The sequence below is a fragment of the Euleptes europaea genome, chromosome 10, assembly GCF_029931775.1.
Source record: "Euleptes europaea isolate rEulEur1 chromosome 10, rEulEur1.hap1, whole genome shotgun sequence".
NCBI lineage: Eukaryota > Metazoa > Chordata > Lepidosauria > Squamata > Sphaerodactylidae > Euleptes > Euleptes europaea.
In genome coordinates, this window is record NC_079321.1 from 18,654,597 (window position 1) to 18,660,596 (window position 6,000).

The window sequence follows — 6,000 nt, forward strand, 5'->3', positions numbered from 1 at the left end:
CTCAGCTCAGACTGACTACCCAAAAAACCTATCCCAAAATGTTGATCTCTTCTGTAATGTATTTAGTTGGTGCAAGGACTTTGCTGAACTGTTGAACTCAGCTGTGCTGAACTGTGTTGAGCTTGAGGCTCTGCTCCAGCCTCCGTCGTCTGTTTCTCCTATTGGACGGTGGACTTTGGCTGTCCAACCACAGACTAGGGGGAGTGGCTTCGGGTGGTTGGGAACTGTATATAAGTTGGGGTGTTTTGCAGTTAAGTTAGTTCTCTCTTCCCTGTTAACTGACTAAAGCGGTTGCTGTTGGAACTCTGTCTCTGGTCTTGTGTGTAACCTATGCTTGCTTGCTTGCTTCCTTCCTTCCTTCCTTCCTAACTCAAGGCTGGGTAGATAATGTTCTTCGGTGATCTCCCACCCATGTCCCATCCAGGAGCTCAGCAAAACCAGGCCCTGCTTATCTTTGGAAAGGTTGCTGCATCTCCTGGCATCATGGTACCCCCGCCTAGTATTACTCTTGTTTACTGTGAAAGAATGTGGATTCTGTTGGAATGTCTTTCTTTATCAAGGAATTATTCCTGGGGGAAAACACTTCAATGACTTTGCCAACAGTATTGTCTCTGTTATCTTGTACCTGCCATTACCTGGGACCAAAACCCAGCAAACATTTGGTATAGATGCCATCTTTTTTGCTGGGTTGCGTTAGGCAAGCCATTCTCTATTGGAGTTGGCCCCCACCCATGTACAGCATAGTGATAATGCAACAGGAACATGCGTATGAACTCTCTAAGGTGCCTAACAAATGTTTACAGCATTGTTGTGAGAGGTCCTATGAACCTCTTATATGGAGATGTTTCCAATTATGCTTGAACACCAGCCAGTTTGGCTCACAATCTACTCGCTGGTCATGAGCCAGGAGTCGGTTTTTTGTCAAGCAGTTCAGCTGCACGTGAGCAACTTGAGAACATTTGGGTGGCTTACTTTTTGCATGCATAGGGTTGCCAACCTCCAGGTACTAGCTGAAGATCTCCTGCTATTACACCTGGTCTCCAGCCAACAGAGATCAGTTCACCTGGAGAAAATGGCCGCTTTGGCAATTGGACTCTATGGCATTGAAGCCCCTCCCCTCCCCAAACCCTGCCCTTCTGAGGCTCTACCCCAAAAACCTCCCACTGGTGGTGAAGAGGGACCTGGCAACCCTATGCATGCACGTTCTTAGACAGCTCAACAGGAGGTCTACTACCCCACCCACAGACCTGTCGTTGTTGCACACAGCCCCTCAGACAATTGTTCACATGAATGGTGACCAAACCAGCCAGCCAGTTATTCATAAGTACTGATTTGTGAAAAGTCTTACTTCTAGGGTTTTGTCTAATTCTATCTTATAGATGTTATTTTAGGCATGTGAGGTTTTGAACATCCTTAAAGGAATCACCCTGGGCATCAGTTAGTTGCCTGACAACAATGATCCATGATCTGGAGACAATCAATTTGATCTCCTGTGCAGTGCAAAACCAGCTGCAAAGCAGAATGGAGTGAAACTACTACTACAGCTTCTGCGCAGATGCAAAGCTGTTCAGCAGTTGCTTGAGTGGGATGGCAACGAGGAGATCTCAGACTCAGTGATTGCGGCTGCCAAAAATAGCACGCTCACCTGCCAAACAGGGTGTTGGTGGAAAGTGCCATCAAGTAAGTCGACTTAAGGGAACCATGTATGGTTTTCAAGGCAAGAGACATCCAGAAGTAGTATGCCATTGCCTACCTCTATGAAGCAAAGCTGGACTTCCTTGGTGGTCTCCCATCCAGATACAAAAACAACATCCATCTATTAAGGAGGAGATATAGGGATGGGAGGTACTGGTATCAGAACAAGGGGCCTCCTGTGGTCTATACAGGGTTGCCAGGTCCCTCTTCGCCACCGGTGGGAGGTTTTTGGGGCGGAGCCTGAGGGGGTGGGGTTTGGGGAGGGGAGGGACTTCAATGACATAGAATCCAATTGCCAAAGAGGCAATTTTCTCCAGGTGAACTGATCTCTATCGGCTGGAGATCAGTTGTATAGTAGAAGAAGATTTCCAGCTAGTACCTGGAGGTTAGCAACCCTAGGTCTATACTTCCAGCTAACAAACAGAACTAACCAGCGAGGACTCCACCCCATGAGCCTGAACCAACTCAGACAAATATCAGAGAGGGGAAGCGGACTGTTCCATTGTAACATATACAGCCAATACTCCACAGTTTCAAGAATGATAGGATGAAACAAATCCCACCGTAGGCAGTAGCTTAAAATGTCGTTTTCACCCTTTAAATTATAATTGCCCACAGTTCTCTTCATCCCTCCCCCTTTTCTCCATGCCTCCTCTTTATTTCTGGGCAGCCCCTAATCCTGAATCTGGCAATGCTGTCTTCTGACCCTGTTCTGTTACTCACATCGTTTTGGCTTAAAATGTTAGTTCCCCCAGGCAAGCTCTTCCTCTGTACACATAGCACAGCCAATAGAACCCAGTCCAAGAAACCGTGAAGTCTCGTACACACACATATATATTTGAATTCTGCAACGTGAGTTACTGCAAGAGAGCAAGGAGCGGAATAGCAAGAATCTAGTAAATTTTAATCACTTAGCTGACAGATAATTCCTCAGACGACCTTTTAGAAGACCAAGGGCGGAAACGCATGGTCGCTTTAGCCTCCTTTCTTCCCTGTTCCAGCCAGGATTCAGCCAGGATCGAACGCACGTTCGTGCGTTCGATCCTGGCTAAATCCTGGCTGGAACAGGGAAGAAAGGAGGCTAAAGCGACCAGTACTCATCCACCGCCCTCAGTGGATGGGTTTGTATTGTCTAAACAAGGTTGCACACATCTGACTTTTCTAGGGTTGCCTCCAGGTGGTAGCTGGCGATCTCCTGCTATTACAACTGATCTCCAGCTGATAGAGATCAGATCATTTGGAGAAAAATGGCCGCTTTAGCAATTGGACTCTATGGCATTGAAGTCCCTCCCCCAACCCCGCCCTCCTCATTCTCCACCCCAAAAACCTCCCGCCGGTGGCGAAGAGGGACCTGGCAACCCTAACTGCCCTTTTACATTCTTACTGTAAGGCAGGTACACAATTCGGGTGTGCAGAAGCTGGCCCAAGCGCAAACACACATTGCATGAGTGGTTTTTTTGTTTTGTTTTAAGTTCAACATAGAGGACAAAGTGCAGCCCTTTCCCAACGGGAGGACGCCTTGGCAATGGAGCAGGTGCCCTTGCGGAGACAAAACATCCAGGCTACTTTCCTACAACACCCTCAAAGGGCGGGTGCACCAATTGGCAGCTTGGGAAACTGTGCTGGGGGGACTCTTGGCGAACCTTGGCTGGAAAGGCCCTTATTTTTTCTCTCTGGTTACGCGGCTGTTTACTCATTCTGCGCCACACACGTCCACAACAAATAACTGCCATCTGTATTCCAGATGGCACAGCAGCAATGATCTCATCCCAGACGTCAACCTCCAGTGCAATGCCAGTAATTTGGCACTTGGCGAAAAGAAAAAAAGCCCCACCCTCAGCCTCGATTTTGCAGCCTCATTTGCCGTTCGGCATTCAAACAAATCAATGTATAACAGCAAACAGGCTATTATAACAGCAGACAGGCTATACGGCTGGCCTCCAATGAACAGAAGTATTTAAAGAAGCTATTATAACAGCTAGGGCTGCCAGGTCCCCTCTCTCCTCCAGTGGGAGGCTATGGGGCTGCGGGTGGGATTGCACGCGCCCATGCACGTGCACGTCACTTCCGGTTTAGTGCCGCCTCGCGAGGGGCCTTTTCCTCTTAGTTTGAGTGGTAAAGCGAAGAGTTGTAAACTGGAAGTGCTGTGCGCGCGGTGTGCGCGCATGCATGTTTGCCCGCCAACCCTCAGGTGGTCGGCGGGCAGAGGTGCGAATTGTCAGGGGTTTGCCCGCCACCACCGGGCACCTGGCAACCCAAGTGACATCCCCGGCATTTGTTTCCCCTAGGGTTGCCAGGTCCCTCTTTGCAACCGGCAGGAGGTTTTTGGGGTGGAGCCTGAGGAGGGTGGGGTTTGGGGAGGGCTTCACCTGGAGAAAATGGCTGCTTTGGACATTGGACTCTATGGCATTGACGTCCCTCCCCTCCCCAAACCCCGCCCTCCTCAGGCTCCGCCCCAAAAACCACTTATGGCGAAGAGGGACCTGGCAACCCTACCAGGTACTAGCTGGAGATCTCCTGCTATTACAACTGACCTCCAGCCCATACAGATCAGTTCACTTGGAGAAAATGGCCACTTTGGCAATTGGACTCTGTGGCACAAAAGTTCCTTCCCTCGCCAAACCCCGCCCTCCTCAGGCTCCACCCCAAAAGTCTCCAGGTATTTCCCAACTCAGAGCTGGGAACCTAAGTTGTAATTCCAGATCTCCAGCCTCCACCTGGAAGTTGGTAACCCTAAGGGTAGGGTTGCCAACCTCCAGGTACTAGCTGGAGATTTCCTGCTATTATAGCTGATCTCCAGCCAATAGAGATCAGTTCCCCTGGAGAAAATGGCTACTTTGGCAATTGGACTCTATGGCATTGAAGTCCCTCCCCAAACCCCGCCCTCCTCAGGCTCCTCCCCAAAAACCTCCCGTCGGTGGCGAAGAGGGACCTGGCAACCCTACCTAAGGGTGAAGCAGGGAAGGGAGAGAAGGTTTAAGCCCTTTTATGCTCACACAGTTTTACAAATCAGAAGCAGGATACACATCCTGATGTACCCCTTTAAAGAAAAAAGAGAGGCAAAAGACATATTTTTTTCCCTTTAAAGAGAGAACAACAGTGTAGGGTGGTTGCAGTGCCGGATTTACGTATAAGCTAAACAAGCTATAGTTTAGGGCCCCACTCTCTTGGGGCCCCCCCCAAATTTAAAGGAAATAATAATTATTTCACTATTAATATACTTCTTCTTAATTGTATTTCAGTTCAACAATTACATATTTTGTCATGTGCAAATGGCTTTAGATACCTATTAGGTCCATAAATTACCATATAGCATATATTCAACACAAAAAACAGCGACAATTTGTTGTTGACAAAGGACAGCTGGACATATAAAGGGCCCCATTACCTTCAATAGCTTAGGGCGGCATCAAACCTAAATCCCGCCCTGGGTGGTTGTGGTTTCAGTTAGTGAAACATGTGGGGGCGAGAGGGCTAACTCTCCTTTTCCTCCCTGCACAGGCAATATCCTAATCAGGGACATGCTCATCTGCAAGTGATCTGCCTAGTGAATGGAGATCCATGACCTTCCTCACACCTAGCCCTAAGTATAGCAATTAAACATAATGTGGTTCTGCGTTGGTGCGGATCTACATTAAGTTGTCTATAAGCTCTGCCTACAAGCTCTGTTATCCCCCTTTTACCAGTGAGCTGTTGAAGCTGAGAAAGGGTGAAGATAAGTTAATGCTGAAGCTTTAAAAGACTGTTTGAACACCGGCCGCTTCAAGTCCAATAAGTTATCCACTGGTCCATCTGTTGGCTCTCAACTGTTTATTTTTCTTAAACAATTCTCTTATGATTTTTGTAGACTTCAGCGTAGGGTTGCCAGGTCCCTCTTTGCCACCGTCGGGAGGGTTTTTTTTTTGGGGGGGGAGCCTGAGGTGGGCAGGGTTTGGGGAGGGGAGGGAATTCAATGCCATAGAATCCAATTGCCAAAGTGGCCATTTTCTCCAGGTGAACTGATCTCTATCTGCTGGAGACCAGTTGTAATAGCAGATCTCCAGCTAGTACCTGAAGGTTGGCAACCCTACTTCAGCAATCGCACAGACAACTCTATAATACATTGTTTCCTGCTATTTTCATAGAGAGTTAAATATTGTTGTTTTTCAATAAATAAATTCAGGTTTCTACCTAAGATCCTTTCAATTGGAGATGCCAAGTACTGACCTTCTGTATACAAGACACATGCTCTGAATTCCAGGCAACATGATTTTTCACAACTGGCCAAATAACACCTCCATGACCTTTCCAGTCAAGTCAGAAAAA

At 47.9% G+C, this 6,000-nt stretch overlaps 1 protein-coding gene across 1 annotated transcript in view; it reads right to left on the reverse strand.

The window, feature by feature from the left end:
- HSPA9 (heat shock protein family A (Hsp70) member 9) overlaps positions 1-1,592 on the reverse strand; it is a 140,114-nt gene extending 138,522 nt beyond the window's left edge. Inside the window, exon 1 of the mRNA XM_056856279.1 lies at positions 1,589-1,592. The gene's annotated coding sequence lies outside the window, so the exon portion shown is untranslated. The remainder of the gene's footprint in view (positions 1-1,588) is intronic.
- Between the last annotated feature and the right edge of the window lie 4,408 nt (positions 1,593-6,000).